The following is a 17,548-nucleotide window of genomic DNA, read 5'->3' on the forward strand; positions in this document are numbered from 1 at the left end:
TATATACAAATTTTAGTGGTTTTTTAGTCACATATTATCATTTTTGTACTAGTGTATGATAAATATGAAACTCACATTTCTTATTTGGATTTCCATTTTTCTCATATATTGCTCACTAACTAGCCATAGCAATAACTCTTCACTCTACTTCAACTTCACACTTTAGATCTGCTCAGTATGATATCCTTCAACAACTTTGCACTAGAACTCAACTAGATATTAGACCAACAAATTTTTACTTCTTGTCTCTTCCATATATAAACATATTTCTATCACTTCATCTCATTCCTAAGGGTTTCCATCAGTTAATCTCATCCACATGATCATCAACCAACTTAGATTCAATGAACTTGGCGCTAGGTATAACATTCTTTGAATCTTGTTAGTCTTATCTCCATCTTGGAACTTGAACTTTTCTTTGATCTCAAAACACTACTCAAATATTCATCATTAGATCTTAACTTAATTATTCCATTTGTTGATCTTGATAATTGACTTTTTCCTTATCTAAAAATCTTCTAGAATAGTCTAGATCTTCACTTGATGTCATCCTTGATCTTTCAAAAACTGTTCTACTTTATCAAATCGTGTTCTTCCTTTACCAAAAAACTCATCACTTAGTTAATATTATGATTAATTAATACTAAAATTTCTTGATTAACTCTTTTCCTCAATTAATATTGTTCTTACTTAACCTTCCTCTTTTTATGACCACAATCTCTAGGTTTATGTAACATACTAAGTCCTTGTTGATGGGGAAAATCCAACTACCAAGACCTAAAGGCACTCTTTCTCTGGTTCCATACTAGGCCCACTCTTTCTCCTAGCTTCTTAGGGTCTCTTTCTTCACCCTAATGCAAGGGATAATCACACTCCTATCCCTCTTACTCTTGGATCCTCACCAATCAACACTCGTCCACCGCTTCAAACACACCCTAGCCTTATGGTTAGCCAATTTACTATTCTAAGTAATCGAGAGCCTCTCTGACCAAGTGAACATTTTAATAATTCAACACTAATCCTTCCATGTCTCTTGAGGGTTTCTTGGTGGCCATGTGTTCCTACTCCTTAATGATCTCTTCAAACTCACTATTTGGCCTTGTAGCCCTTTTTGCTCCCAGTTAGGCCTCCTAATAGGGAAATTGACTCCTCACTGCAAAAAATCCTTAACAAGCTCATTAAATAACTTGGTATCGTAACACCCTTTTGGGAAAACTCCAAGATTCAATTGGTCTTGAACCCTCAACTCATCCATATACTCCTATGCCAAAATGACCCTATTTTTAAGGTTTTAAGGACTTGTTGTAGTTAGTTTAGTTACTAATGTTTTGAATTAATCAAAATGATTCAAATCTTACCCACATTTAGTCCTAGGTTCCTTCACCCTATGGAATACACAAATCACCAATTTATTGGCACAAACCAATCCACCTTGTTCTCCTTTTTGATCTAGCAATGACCAAGTCACCTTGCCGAACATACTAGGGATCACCTAGGGCTTGGTTGTAAAATTAGTTTTCCAACTCCATAAAGCATCAAATTGCATATTTATAATTTATATATAGTGCTCTACTCAATTCCAAGTGGCCATGAGGATTCAATTGTTAGAAATAAAGTTAGAGCCATTTTCCCACAACTCTCATTTTGTACAAACCAACAAAGTCACCCAAACAAAAATAATTTCTAATTCCTAAAAAAACAAACTAAATTGTTTAAACAAGAATGGATTTAGTATGAAAACAAAAAGAGATAACTATGTACACAAAAAAACCACTAGATCAATCCATAGGAATCTGGAATAGTAATTCTTAGTTGTATTGTGGTAAATTTGCATAAAAATTAGCTTGAAATGCACTATGCCTCCGTACAATATCAATCCCAACCCTTGTTTAGGGAATGGAATATCCTTACATAGGCCTCTTGCACATGTGTTAGTTGTAAAAGCTACCCAAAAATGACTATGTGCAAACTTTCACAAAAGTTGTCAAAGTTGTCATGACAACTTTGCAAAAATGAAACGTTGTCATGAGCAACTTTTTTCTTTTTGCTCTCCAATTCTTCCTAGGACCCCAGATGTGTCTAGTTTGATCCCTTAGGACTAATTAATGACATTTTTCTTTTTTTTTTTCACCTATTTCTAATCATGGTCAACCCCTTTGACCAATTTTTACCATTAAGCAACATTTGCTCATCTAAATCCTATTTGAATCCAATCGACAAAAATAGCTCAACAACTCTTGCTAACTCCTAATATACTTAGACACACCTTAAGGACTTATCCAAGTCCTTATTCTACAATGGTTGAGCTAAGACCATTTACAAGACAAAATTTGAATAGAGAGAAGCCAAAAACCTAAGTGCTCCTGCATCGCTTGTCTTTTCATTCTCCATTGTCATCCCTTGTTTTACTAACCAAATTAACTTGCTTGTACATCATCTCAATACTTCTTGAAATCATTTAAAACAATCAAACCAACATTATACTATCATAGGCTTCATGAGTTTCCCTATTAGGTTTGCATACTTAACTTCTCTTCTACATCTCATCTTCTTTATGTTCCTTCCACTTCTCTATTCAACATCACATCCTTCATATGATTGCAACTTACATGATTAAGTAATATGTCTTGCCCAATTGCCAATACTATTTCATATGCCATTCTTCTAGGCTTGACATCAATGATAACATAACAACTGATCTAAGTCCTCTACATATAATTTTTAGATCATTTCTGACCTTGACCTTCATCAACATCACCTATCATTCAATAATCTCTCCTTTACTTTCATCAGCATCAATTGTGTCCAACATGAATTTTTGAACATTTGACAATGTTCTGAATATAGATACCATGAACATTCTTCATCCACTTGTCTTCTTCATATGAAGATCCAATATTATTTTGAATCTATCCATGACCTATTCTACTGTTGTTCATGCAAGTATGCAACAAATCTAGTAAAAATAGCCAATGTCAAATAACTTTTTTGTTACTTCTTCGACAAACTCTATTCTTATTTAGATTACCACTACTAGTTTTACCATCGTAATCTTTAATCAACTTTTTCTTAAAAAATTTTTGCTTGATTTTACCTCTACCATCCATATTATCAACTTGAAATTCATCCATAATATTTTGTTTCTCATCTGATACCAATTCACCTTTGATACCATGTTGTAACATCACGTTATGGTCTTCACTAGTTTCCAAAATAATAGTTTCAAGTGTACTCATCAAATTCTTTAACAATTTCTCAACCTTATAAATCTTTCCAGCCACCTATTATAGATTCATAACCTTATGATTCAAATTAGTTTGAAAAATTATAGTGAAATTATTCATCAATCTTAAGTTATTAGCTTTCATTCCTTCATCCATACAAGGAAGTAATGTAAGTATCTTTCCATCTTTGATGATAGAAACAACATTCTTTGATAATCATGAATAGCTCCAACATCTTATTGTGAAGGTCTACCCAAAAACAAAATGGTATGCAACTCATATCAACTACTTCATATAAGATTGTACCTCGATATGGTCCAATGTTGAAAGCAACCCAAAATTATTCTTTCACTTCTTCTAAGTGGTCATACTAAAACCAGCTTATCCCATAAGGACATGGTTTGAAAGGAATATGTGATGGCAAAATAGAAGAAGAGTTCATTTCCAAGCAAGATATTTTCTACATCAATAAAGTTAGAGATTGTGCATACACATTTGAGTGGTCCTACAAGAAATAGAGAATTCTATGGTGAAATTTACTTTATGATTTTTGTTGATGATTTTCGAAGAATGTTATGGGTAGCATTTCTTACCAAAAAGTCTAAAGCTTTTGGAAAATTCAAGTTATTCAAGAATAGAGTAGAAAATGAATCAAGATCGAAGATAATTCTTTTAAGATCAAATAGATTGATGTAGAGATATATGGTGGGATGTCAAGATTTATAAGGGAAATGCAATGTTATCCCGAATTCCCGCCATGAACCTAATGCACTTAAATGGCTTTACAAGGTCAAAGCTCAAAAGTCAACTTACCCAATTCCCCAAATGACTTGGATCACTTTTCTATGTCTGGTTTGAAGTGTTTCCACAAGTTTTAGGCTTCTAAGAAATGGTTTTATGGCCAATCCCCAATTTTCTCCTATTAGGCCAATAAGCCCTAGTTATCCCTCCAGTGCTATCCTCTTGAAATTTTATCTCAAATTTTCCAAAACAACTGGTAAATAAATTATAGATTTAGACACCCATTTTTCTCATTTACAACATATCAAATTTACATGTAGGCTTATTTTGGAAAGTATATGCTAACTCTTCACTGTGCCTTAGGTTTAAAAACCACCTTGTTTACAAAGGAAGTACAAGTACTTATTAACCCCAACCTAGCAAATCTTCAAAAATATTGATTTTTTGTCCCAATTAAAGGTTTCTAAAATCAATTTCAATCCATGAATTTACTTACTATGAAAACCCCAAAACCATGCCCAAATAGGCCTTTAAATGAGGGTTTCTTAGTTCAAATTTCCACAGTCACTTCTAGGATCAATTAGTTGATCATAAAAAAAAAAGTTCTTGATGTCCTACAACTTTTCCAACCATAAAATTATAGCCTCCTTCAAGTAGATCTTCTACTGCTATAGGCTAGCCTCAAGTTTCCTTCACTTTTCTCCACAAAACTCATAGGGCACCCCTACAAATCTTAGTTTCCTTGCATAATTAAGGTTAGGAAAATAATATATATGTTAATAGAGGTCCATTCCTTGAGAATAAAGGTTTCATTCATGAAATGGGTGCCAAATCCAAAGTTCTATCAAAACTAGTTAACAAAAATACCAATTTCCTCACTAGTCTATATATATATATATATATATGATTTTAAGGTGTTAACAGATCTGAATTGCATACACATACTTAAAATATGACCATATTAATGTACTCAATTCGTCCAAACATTTAAATCAATCAATAAGAGTAAAAAAATGAGAAAGCCTTATATTTTATTGCAAATCTCCACTTCCAGTTGTACAGTCCTTTATATAATCACCATTTTGGATTTTCCATCAGTATATAAGAATTTATAATTTCATTTTAAGCTCAAAAAAAAATTCCAAGTGGTTAAGAGTTGTTACATTACATAAAAAAAAGGTTTCCCTCTAAAAGTTAATTAGCTGTTAGGATTCAAAAATTTGAATTCTCAACTTACAACTTATGCATTATTTGTAACATTTAACCTATCCAACCTTATCAAATTGATTTATAAACTTATTCTAAGTCCTCTAAACTAGTTTTTATGCCTTGGATACTATTGACCCCCCTAACATTAGAAATTCGTCCTAGGGTCCTTATCAAGACCCTTAGGACCATTAATCTTTACATTGGTATAGTTTCCTCCAAAGGCCATAATTGATCTTAGTATGTTAAAATTGATCTTTGAAATTTCATATAAATCTTCATTATTCTTCCATGATTTACATTGATTTATCATTGTCAAATGAAGGTCCTATATTACTCTTTGTACATTGGGGAAGCCTCAAGGCTGTCTCAATTAGTTGTTTTAGGACTTGGTATAAAGGAAAGATATTTTCATTGGTTGTAGACAGTGATTGTAGCATAATGTGTATGATCATTGTATTATGTGAGTTTCCGATGCAAACATTATAAGGTCATAGTAGATAATGATGTTGATGACGTGTTGAGAACTTGCTGTGTTGAAAAATTCAAAGGAACAATATTAGCTTGATAAGTTGTTGTATTAGTCAATTCACTCTAGGATATGCTATATTGAACTATTTAGTGAAAATAGTTATAAAAAAATTTGGACATTGGGTTCAGTTGACTTATTACCAGTTCCTAATAGGGTTGAAGCAACTCCTAACATGGTCTTATCCTTTCACAAGGAACATTCAATATTAGTACATCATATTATGGGATTCATTCCCATCAGGGGTTTCCCTCTAATCAAGGGTTTCTGTAGTTAACATATCTCATGTCTTTCTGCATTGTTATCATCTTGTGGTTATAGTATCTATTGGTTATTTTTTAAAGTTTTGATAAAGATTATTTAAATTTCATAATTGATTCACCCCTCACCCCCCAGTTATACTGGTTGAATTTACTTTCTAACAAAACAATGCGCCAAGGTGCATCACAAGTCGAATCTCACCAACCTAGCTATTAAAACATGAAATCCAGAATGGTACTAGACCAATCTTAAGATATATTCATATGGAAACATTTAATCATGATACAAACTTAGACATAGGAATTCCAAGATTCCTAGATCATCCCATAAGGACTACATTAGGAAATGAGCCAAATATATCTATCATAAGATTAAAAAAAAAAAAGAAACTATCCATGCGAATAATTAAATAGTTAATAAATTTGAAATATTTTTGGGTGATGCAAGATCACCAATAACCCAAATATGCTCCTAGATTAAATTCACTACTATTCACAACCATATGCATTTCTTATTTGGATCTTCTTTTTGAAAATTTTATCGTTACATACCATTTATCTTTTATAAACATTGTGATTCCACTATTTCTTTTACTTGTTTCATTCTCATTGTTCAAAATTGAAATTCTCTTGTAACAATCAAAATATGGGACCATACAAATATCATACTCATGTGTCTCAAATAGAATAATAATATCCTTCCCTTCTTCTATGGGCCCCAACCCAAGACCTCTACTCCATGGAAAACCTATGTAGTTTTAACTTACTATACTCAAGTGATTTCATGGGACCCCTATTTCCTATTTCTTATTTGATAAATTCTCTTTGAGCTTTCATATTTTTCATCCGTGCATACTTACCTTTGTTTCTTACTGATTTTACTTTTACCCATTCCTTCATTTGCTCATTTCATTTAGAAAAAGTCATATATTCATCTAGATAGAACTATGCTTCTTTGAGTAGCCATCTATTTCTAAGGATAATACTCTTATTCTCTATGTTTCTCAATATTACTCTTATGTGTTTAGCCCTTCCTCATTCAAACCTCTTACCTATCATGTTTTATTGTTGAATAACACCTATCCACTTCAACTATAATGTCTGATATATTATTTTGCAAGAATATTTGTTCTCTGTTTTTCTTTAAAGTCTTTTAACCCTTTTCTAATGATATTGTAGCTTTTCCCCTCTTTTCATGTTCCTTCATTATTTAAATTTAAATTTGTTTCTTGATAATTCCCTATTGTCTATTTCTTGAATCATTTGCAACATGTGTGTCAGAATATTAGGAAACATAGGATACTGAGAGGGAGGGGTGGTCCTCAAAACTTTCAGTCTTACCCAAATTTGGTATATTCACCTTGATTCCTCTATCACTGGGTAATCAATAAAAATTTACCACATTACTTTTATTTGAAAGTGAGTTAGCTATTTCAACATGCATTGACCATAAACTCATAAGCATAAAATCATTACACATGTTACAATCATTTGGTCATATAGAAACCCTTGGCCAGATAGAAAACTGCAATGGGGATGGTACCTACAAATACATCACTACTTTAGTACGAGGGTGCCTTGTTAGGGCTACAATGTTTCCTCACTTCCGGTGACTTACTCTATTAGGAGCATACAATTAGATCTACTAGGATCTACCTTTCTCAAGGATTTTAAAACACTCTTCTTAGTGTCTACTCAGAGATTTACATAAGGACTATTAGGTTTACCTTAACAAGGGTTTAGAAAGTAGAAACAAATGATCTTTGTAATAGCAACTTACTTTTCTTGATTAGATCCATCTTATCCTAACTAATATATCATCTCCTATGATTGTTATGCAATTACTCTCAAATTTGTTTAAATATTTGATCTCTAACCTCTATTATGCTTTATACTTTACTCTATCATCTTATCTCTTTTTTTCACTTCAATACATCTCTCAACAACAACAACGTTAAATTGTTCTATATAGGTCATTTTGTATTTTTATTTTGCCTCTTTCATCTCTGACCTAATTAGTGTTTAGGATCATTCTGTAATGGGCACCCCTGGATGTCCCAAAAAACTAAACCAAATTGTTGAAAGGAATTATGTCAAACAGTTTGCATTCAACTTCTTAAAACCCCTTATAACTCCGAAAATCAAACGTTTATTTGTTTGTTGTGTTTCGTGCATGGAATTGGTATCATACAACATAAACAAGAAAGAAACTACAATAATATGCAAAGTGGAAATGAACGGCTGCTAATAAAATGTTATTTTCAGAATTCATAAAACCAAATACATGGCAGATTTATCAACTCACTAATTACTTCAGCAATATTGTCATAATACTCCAACCCATGCTTACGAACTTGCTGCTACAATACTTTGTCCTCCAATCAGTCCACTACCTTCATAATACCATTCCCTCCAAGCGGCATAAGCGTCAGACAAGTAGTGAAGAAGATATGAGCAAATTATCAAATCTGCCTGTAGCCGGAAATGCAACTAAATTGCCTGATAATGAAGCCAATAAGAAAGAATTCCAAAGGCCAAACCCCAAGGGAATGACGTCTAGAATGTTACAAGAGAGGATAGACGTCCTCAAATGCCAAGAACAAAGTTGCAACTCACACACCAATTTTTTCTCATATTCAACCTGTCTAATGAAGCCACAAATGCTTCCTTTTATTCTATTCCCACGGGTCCGCTCAACTCATATGGGCAATGTGGGATAAAAGATGTGTAATATAAAACATATATTAAAATACCCCTTATGTCTCCCTTGGGTACACATCACCATAAAATAAATATTAAAGTAACACTTTAATATTTTACAATTAAATTAGACGTTACTTTAATAAAACTTCAGGCATTAAAATGTATTAGCAATCGGACTTCGAATAATGCGAGTGATAGCTCATCGGAAAGCTCTCACAGAGGAGTATCGAATCCAATCACCAAAATTGACCTGCACTGTGTCCTGCCAACTTACTAAAAATAGTAAGTATGCCTGAAACTGAGTAAATCAACTTCGTTTTGGCTCAAATTGGAAATGACTAGGCCAAAACACTCCAAGATCCCATTAAACCCTTCGTTAGCCCTCGGGACCATGTAGAACAAGGCTAACGCACACACACTTGGTCAACTGCTAAAATGGGGACATTACAGTCCGCCCCCCTTGAAATTGCTTGTCCTCAAGCAATCTCAGTCTAGCCTGCTGAATAACCTGCTCACTCTCCCATGTAGAATCTTCCTCTAACAGGTCTTTCCATCTGACCAAATACTCCTTCACTACCCTGTTTCTAAGCTTCCTCTCTCTGGTATCCAGAATAGCCTCAGGTACTAACACAAGCTTCCCCTCCTCATCCAAAGGGGGTAAATCTGCAGAAGGCACTACACTCTGACCAATGGCTTTCTTAAGCCTAGACACATGAAACACATTGTGCACTCGATTGCCCTCTGGAAGCTCAAGCTCATAGGTGACTTTGCCCACTTTGCGAATCACCCTGTAGGGACCATAAAATCTAGGTTTCAACTTTTTAGCTCCGCTCTTCTTGAGCGATGACTATCTATATGGTTGTAGCCTCAAGTAAACCATATCCCCTACCTCGAAGCTACGCTCTATTCGGTGCTGATCAGCATACAATTTCTGTTGATTCTAAGTTTGTTATATATTCTCTTTGAGCACTTTCAAGATGTCTTGACTATCCTGCAATAAGTTTTTGGCTTTGGGCACTCTACTGTCCCCCAAAACTAAATCCATGAAGCTAGGTGCTTCATAACCATAGAGTGCCATGAAAGAAGTCATCTTGATGGACATATGATAAGTGGTGTTATAACAATACTCTCCCATATGCAACCATCTGATCCAAGCCTTTTGTTGCGTAGTTACATAGTTCCTCAAATATCCTTCCGCCCATTTATTCACAATCTCTGTTTGCCCATCTGTTTGTGGATGATAACTAGTGCTAGGTGTAAGATCTGTACCACAGAACCTAAACAACTCTTGCCAAAAAACACTCATAAATTTACCATCCCGGTCGCTGACAATGAATCTGGGCAGCCCATGTAACTTGAATATCTCTTTAAAGAAAAGATCTGCCACCTGTGCTGTTGTGTAAGTGGACGGAATAGCAAAGAAGTGAGAAAACTTCGTCAAGCGGTCCACCACCACATAGATGCAATCCCTTCCCTGCACTCATGGTAAACCAGTGATGAAGTCCATCGAAATACTTTCCCATTTCCTATCAGGAATGGGCAAGGGCTGTAATAAACCTGCAGGAAATGTGTGCTCTCCCTTATTCTGTTGACAAACCACACACTCCCTGACATACCTTTGAACATCATCCTTGAGCCCTTTCCATGAAAACCGCTCTCGGATCTGCTTGTAGGTCTTGAAGACCCCCGGATGTCCAGCTGTGGGTGCATCATGAAATGCCTTCAGTATCGCCTCTCTCAAATGTGATGACGGAATCAAATAAACCCTGTCCTGAACTCTGATCAATCCATCTATCACCTCATAGCGATCATCCTGTATGGTACCTGAAATCAATCCAGAAGCCCAAGCATCTCCGACATACTCTGCTATAATCTGATCTCTCCAATCTCCTGAAATCTCTGCCAGAGCACATAAGTGAGGTCTCCGAGATAAGGCATCAGCCACCACATTTTTCTTACCTTTGACAAACTCTATGTCAAAGTCATAAGCCTGCAATTTAGTCAGCCATTTTTGTTGCCGGTCATTAAGATCACGTTGGCTCATGAAGTATTTAATACTGTTGTGATCAGTCTTGGTCATAAAACGTCCACCTACCAAATATGATCAAAATTTGGCCAATGCATGCATTATGGCCAACATCTCCCGGTCATAGACAGAATAACTTTTCTCAACTTCTCGGAGCTTCCTACTCTCGAATGCAATGGGATGCTTCTCCTGCATCAATACTGCTCCAATCCCATCACCTGATGCATCACAATGAAGCTCAAAAGGCTTCGTGAAATCCGATAGAGCTAGAACTGGACATGAAGACATTACCTGCTTGAAATGCTAAAAACACCTCTGTGCTGCCCCTGTCCACATGAAGGCTCCTTTCCTAGTAAGATCTGTCAAGGGTGTAGCAATCTGTGAGAATCCCTTAACAAACCTCCTATAAAAACCACATAAACCAAAGAATCCCTTAAGCTGTGTAAGGTTTGTGAGAGTAGGCCACTCTACAATAGCTCTAATCTTTTCGGGATCAACCCGAACGCCATCTGCACTAATGATATGCCCCAGGTAAAGGAGCTCAGTCATGCCAAACTCACATTTAGATTCCTTGGCATACAATGACTCTCTCTCCAGAATAGATAACACCTCCTCTAGATGATGTAAGTGCTCCTCCCAGGTCTTACTGAAGACCAAGATGTCATCAAAGAAGATCAAGACAAATCTCCTTAGCTGCTTCCTGAATACCTAGTTCATACAACTTTGAAATGTAGCAGGTGCATTGGTTAAACCAAATGGCATAACCATGAACTCAAAGTGGCCATAGTGACATTGAAAGGCTGTTTTCTCAATGTCCTTTGCTCTCATCCTGATCTGATGGTATTCGGATCGCAAATCAATTTTGGTGAAGAAGCATGCCCCATACAACTCATCAATTAGCTCATCAATCCTAGGAATGGGATACCTGTTTTTAATTGTTTTCTTATTCAGTGCCCTATAATCGATGCACATGCACATCGTCCCATCCTTCTTCTTTACCAATACTACTGCTGAAGCAAAGGGGCTCTTACTGGGCCTGATATGCCCCATCTCCAACAAATCCTTAATCGCCTTCTCTATCTCATCCTTGTGTTTCTTAGAATGACGATAGGGAGTAATCATAACTGGTTTGGCTCCCTCCTCGAGCTCAATAACATGTTCCATCCCTCTGTCAGGAGGAACCCCATGAGGAATATCACTAAATACTTTAGCGTGTCTATCAAGTATCTTCTGGACATCTAGTGGATGACCCTTTTCTTGTGGCTTTGGTGAAGTTGGCATAATGTGGCACTCTGCCGCCCACTCTATGTCATCATGACGAAAAAGTCTCTGCATTCTCCTCAAGGACACTACTTTGCAACCTCCATCTGAAAGCCCTCTAAGTACCACAGTTCTGCCCTCATGCTGGAATCTCATCTCCAATTTCGCTAGATTGAGTGTGAACTCAACTAGTGAAGCCATCCATGTCATGCCGAGGATGACATCATAATCTCCCATGTCCACAACATAGAACTCATCCTCCAACTCGTAGCCATCTCCAAACCTGATGCGAAGATTAGATATCTTCCGATTGCATAATAACTTATCACCATTAGCCACCATGACTCTAAACCCATGATGCTCCTCTGTCTGTAACCCTCTCCTGGCTACTAATTGTGCATCTATGAAGTTATGTGTAGCCCCAGTGTCAATAAGAGATATCACTTTCTGCCCTTGGATAGTACCCCTGACCTTAAATGTGATTGCCTTTTAGGCCCCTGTCAAGCGTGCCAACGATTTATCATCCTTAGGAATGTTGCTCTCCTCTATAGTGTTACCCTCATCTAAATCGGAGTGCTGATCCTCCCCTTCTGACTCTGACTCTTCTGCTGAAAAATACTCCATTTGATTTGCCTTAGCCTTGAGAGAACATTTATGAGATAAGTCCCAAGGCTCTCTACAATGGAAGCACAACTTCTTCTTTCGAAGTTCATTCAAGGTTTCATTGTCTAGTCCTTTTGATCCTTCTTTGAGTTTGCTATACTCTTTCTGAAACAAATTTTTGTCTTTGTCCTTGCGGTAGGAAGAATCTGTTGAATGGTTTTTTCCTTTGTATACCGAAGGGGCTAAATCTCGTGCCTTTTTAGTTGCTTCAGCTAACGTGAGTGGATCATGTCCCTTCACCCAACCTCGTAATGGATAAGCAAGACCATCACAAAATAACACCACCAATCTCCTAGGAGAGATATCAGTAACAAGTACAGACAAGCGCTGAAACTCGGCAATGTAAGCATCCACAGAACCTGACTGTTTTAACTGTGCTAGCTCCTTGAAATGTAACTCGGGATCCTTAGTGTCAAATCTCCCAATCAATGTTTCGGTGAATTCCTCATAGGATGTAATCTGATTATGCCCCAAAGTCACCATGCCATGATGCCACCATTCATGTGCAACACCATCCAAGTGCATAGCCGCATACTTGATAGCCTCCTCCTCAGGTATAGGATTTAGCTGCAAGTATGTATCTACCTTCTGCACCCAAGCTCGTGCAATCATCTTCCCTGAAGCATCATAATAAGGTAAAGAAAGTTTTCCAAATTTCTTCCTCAGCTCAAAGTTTTGATTCCTCCCTCCTGCTTTAGGCATGTGTCTCATCCTCAAGTCCATATAATCTCTAAGAGAAATATCTGCCTGAAACTCTGGTCCACTAGCCTCCCAGTCCCTCCTGAACTGATCCTGTAATTCGGTAATCTGCGGTTCGTTTACTGGTTGAACCGGATCTTTGGGTGGGAAATTGGGTAGAAGAGGTCTCGAGCTCGCAGTCCGTGCTGGGCGTACAACGTGTCTAAAGTTATCAGCCTCATTCCCATTGTTGCCATGTCCATTATTACCATTAATGTTATTCTCAGGACCATTGTTGTTGCCTTGGCCTTCATGGTTATTGTTTCTCCCGTTGTTATTGTTTCCCTCGTTGTTATTGTTCCTGTTGTTGGCATCACCTGGATTAATATTGACACCCATCTGTCTAGCCATGAGTTGCAACATCATGTCCATTTGCCTATTCTGCTCCTGCTGCATACGCTGCCCCTGCTCTAATGTATCCAGTAATTGTCGGAACAGTACCTACCCCTGATCTGGACCAACATTTCTGCCTCCGCCTAATCCTGTATTCCTGTCATCTCGATCACCCATATTATTGTCCTGATCACAGAATATCTCCTCTGTGTCTGTATGGTTGGATTCAATGTCCCCTTGCATGGATGTACTAGACTGTTTGCTTTGCAAGTCTGAAATCCTATTTTGTCTTGCTCTGGTATTGCGGAAATTATAAGACCCCTGTCGCATGCTCAAACATAAATGCTTAGCCTGTGTTTTTTATTTATTTCTGATTTTAGTGTTTTGACATTTCGTCGAACACCTTTTCCCTCTATCTGGCTGTTCCAAATTCCCTATAAGACCTCCACAGGATGGCAGGACTTATAGCTCTGATACCACTTTAATGGGCACCCCTGGATGTCCCAAAAAACTAAACCAAATTGCTAAAAGGAATTATGTCAAATAGTTTGCATTCAACTTCTTAAAACCCCTTATAACTCCGAAAATCAAATGTTTATTTGTTTGTTGTGTTTCGTGCATGGAATTGGTATCATACAACATAAACAAGAAAGAAACTACAATAATATGCAAAGTGGAAATGAACGGCTGCTAATAAAATGTTATTTTCAGAATTCATAAAACCAAATACATGGCAGATTTATCAACTCACTAATTACTTCAGCAATATTGTCATAATACTCCAGCCCATGCTTACGAACTTGTTGCTACAATACTTTGTCCTCCAATCAGTCCACTACCTTCATAATACCATTCCCTCCAAGCGGCATAAGCGTCGGACAAGTAGTGAAGAAGATATGAGCAAAATATCAAATCTGCCTGTAGCCGAACATGCAACTAAACTGCCTGATAATGAAGCCAATAAGAAAGAATTTCAAAGGCCAAACCCCAAGGCAATGACGTCTAGAATGTTACAAGAGAGGATAGACGTCCTCAAATGCCAAGAACAAAGCTGCAACTCACACACCAATTTCTTCTCATATTCAACCTGTCTAATGAAGCCACAAATGCTTCCTTTTATTCTATTCCCACGGGTCCGCTCAACTCATATGGGCGATGTGGGATAAAAGATGTGTAATATAAAACATATATTAAAATACCCCTTATGTCTCCCTTGGGTACACATCACCATAAAATAAATATTAAAGTAACACTTTAATATTTTACAATTAAATTAGATGTTACTTTAATAAAACTTCAGGCATTAAAATGTATTAGCAATCGGACTCCGAATAATGTGAGTGATAGCTCATCGGAAAGCTCTCACCGAGGAGTATCGAATCCAATCACCAAAATTGATCTGCACTGTGTCCTGCCGACTTACTAAAAATAGTAAGTATGCCTGAAACTGAGTAAATCAACTTCATTTTGGCCCAAACTGGAAATGACTAGGCCAAAACACTCCAAGATCCCATTAAACCCTTCGTTAGCCCTCGGGACCATGTAGAACAAGGCTAACGCACACACACTTGGTCAACTGCTAAAATGGGGACATTACACATTCTATAATGCTTCATTGATTAAAATTAAAGATCCAAAATAATCCATCATTTCATTCCTTCCCTTTCCTCATTTTCATTGGTCTTTCCTACCTTGTAATCATAAAACAATCAATTCACATTCTTTAATAAATATTCATAAATCTTTACCTTCAACTGTGTAAACCATTTTTCCACTTGGTATGATTGTGTCTCATCATATTTTTTTCCAAATCAATATTTTACATAGCCTCTATTTCACTTAGTGAATGCTTTGTTCTTTGTGTTGTCATTCAATGTTATCTCTACTTGGTTATAACTATGTAGCTTGGTAATCTCTTTTCTTAGGATAATCTATCTAGCTTGGCGAGTTCTTCTGCTTAGTGAGTATATAATCACTTGGTAAGTACTAAGCTTGGGTATAACTGTGAAACTCATTCATCTCCTCCATTTCTAAGTATATAGAGTTGGTTACTATGTTCATCAATTGTTATTTACACTTCTGATTTTCCATATTTTTGACACTAAATAGAAACATGATTAAAGATGGGATTAAGATTATCCCCCTTTGATATTAGTAGGAAAAAAATATGTGAAAAAAAAATACAACACCTCCTATGCATATACTTCCTTGGTTGAAATTATTTTTCAAAATCTTTTTAAAAAATTCTTTTGTTTGTTGTATTATATCAGCTCCTCATAACTTCGTAAATGAACATAATACAAATAAAAGCTTATAATTTCATCCTTTTTTGACACTAATGTCAAAATAGCTCTAAATATACAAAATACTTACTTTGGATACAATCCATAGTGGTAAGGAAAATCCTTGTGATTCTTCAGTATAATTTCTAATGTACTATCCCAATTGGACTTGATCCACTCAATAATCTTCTCCTATATCCTTAGCTTGGCTACAAGATTGGTCATGTGATCAACAATTGATAAGCTTAGGGAAGCTATGAGATCCTTTGCAACTTTAATATGATCTTGCATAACCTCAAGATGAGGTAGTAGCAATGCTTGTATTTCATTGATCTTTGCACTCATATTACTTTCTTCTTTTAACAAATCATGTTCAAGACTAGTGAGAAATCTCATTTAGTAGTAGTGTAGGGATGATATACTTGGATCTATTTTCAAATCATTTTCTCTACCTTATTATCATCACTAACCTTTTGCTCTTTGTTTTTAACTTCACTTGTTAACTAGGGAATATCACAAAATTCTTGAAACAATAGTAAAACATTCTTCATAGTATTTTCCAATTTGGTAACATTGGTGGACAAAGTGACTTATTGTATAGCAATTTCACTAGAAATTTTTTCCAACACTTGTCACTCAAATTTATTCTTTTCTTTCTCCATAAGCTTTGACCAGGTATTAATTTTTTGTGCATTGAGCTGGTCCACAATTTGTACAAGTTGATCCAAAATTGATGTCTTCTCATTCAATGCAATATCTGACACATTATCTAGCAATATATGCTTGCCATCATGTAGCACTTATTTTTACTTATTCTCCTTCCTCAAGATTTCTTTCTTAGTTTTTGTTTCACATAACTCAGTGTATATAGCCATAATTTCTTCATCTAGAGTATTTGGATCCCATGATAGTATAGCAATGACTTTATCTAATGTAACATAATTAGTTTTGATTACTTGTGCTTCCTCTTTCTTTTTCTTCATCTTCTTTCCTTTCGAATCAATATGACTTATGCTTGGGGATACTTGTATTGACACTAGAGCTATGGACTCCTAATGTGTCTATTTGGATTCCTCAAAATGTTTTGTCTCCTCTTCCTTTTTCTCCTTTATATGCTCATCTTTTGCAATACTTAGAGAAGTAACAATATGCATTGGTGACTCTTGACGCATCTCCTCAAATTGTCTTAGTGTAGAAAATTTTTTTTCTCCTCTTTCTTCTATTGTTCTAACTGATGTGGAGAGAGTGGATATAACAACATTGAATTGAATATAACATTTTGCGTATAGGTAGATAGTGATGAATCTTCTATCTTTTTTATATTTTCAAAAACTAATTGGCCTTTCCCAATAATTCTCTCACTGAGAGGTCTACTCGCTGGTGTTGTCTCACTTGTAGTAGAATCATCTTCTTTATGCTCTATGGAGTCTCTACCAATTTGAGCATGTTTAGTATCAACATTTATTTTTCCTTATTTAGGGTCTGTAGTTTTAATCATTTCTCCCCTTGTCCCCCTTGATTTTCTTGAGCCTTCTTCTTGGTATCTACATCATTTTGTTCTCCACCGATAACCATAGGAATAG

Source organism: Cupressus sempervirens, chromosome 3 (assembly GCF_028749045.1).
Source record: "Cupressus sempervirens isolate cs-2001-9-10 chromosome 3, ASM2874904v1, whole genome shotgun sequence".
Taxonomy (NCBI): Eukaryota; Viridiplantae; Streptophyta; class Pinopsida; order Cupressales; family Cupressaceae; genus Cupressus; species Cupressus sempervirens.